Here is an 873-nt window from a genome sequence, read left to right on the forward strand (position 1 = left end):
GAGGAAAACTTGAGCGTTTTATACACACTCCCGATCGCCTTCCAATCTTCGAACTTCCCCTAGCCAAAGCCTCCTTCATAATGTGCGTGCCTGAACTTGTACCGATTGAAGGACCAACTGTATGCACACGCACGTTCCTCGTCTCCACACGCGTTCATATGTTGCGTACACTGCATACGAGCATCCAAGAATTGTATAGGGATTTCACGCATCTGATTTCCGCGCATGCTAAATAGTTCCGAAAATTTAGCGACCACTGTACTAAAACGCGATTGCTTGCCTCCTATAGCTCTGTTGTCACTTCCCTTTACTGGCATCATGCATGGGGGTTATGGATTAAAAGAACCGAAGCGCTGCGGCAACCTCCGTATTGTTCTCCCGTACACCAGCGGAGAGCACAGGATTATAAACCTGTCATGATCAAGTTAAGCAACCCCGACCTCTGGAAAAGGATAATAGTTGGTTTACCCATTTGAGTCATCGCTGCAGGAGGCCACTGTGCGGCAGTATACGTGGAAATTCGACGGAATGTTCAAAGCAGATGTGATGACGCTTGTGCGTAATAAGGACATGTAAGCAGATTTTATCTCTTTTTTTTTTCGCTTCTCTCGCATTCGTGTAGGAATCCAATTACCACCTCAGTCGTGCAATACCTGCCGCTGTCGCTCACATGTGTGAACAGCACGGCGTTCACCCTTCAGCTCCTCCGAGGATGAAGTGGTTCTTGGCGCTTTTAGTTCTCTGGCGCGCCACGGTGCTCCTACGGGGGACTCTTGCTGAGGACTGGAGCTGACGATCATGCATACCAACGACATTCATTCGCATATAGAGAAGAGTTCTAAATAAGGTGGATTGGGCTCTGAAAGTGACAAA

Source organism: Amblyomma mixtum, chromosome 5 (genome assembly GCF_055824585.1).
Source record: "Amblyomma mixtum isolate Tamu chromosome 5, ASM5582458v1, whole genome shotgun sequence".
NCBI lineage: Eukaryota > Metazoa > Arthropoda > Arachnida > Ixodida > Ixodidae > Amblyomma > Amblyomma mixtum.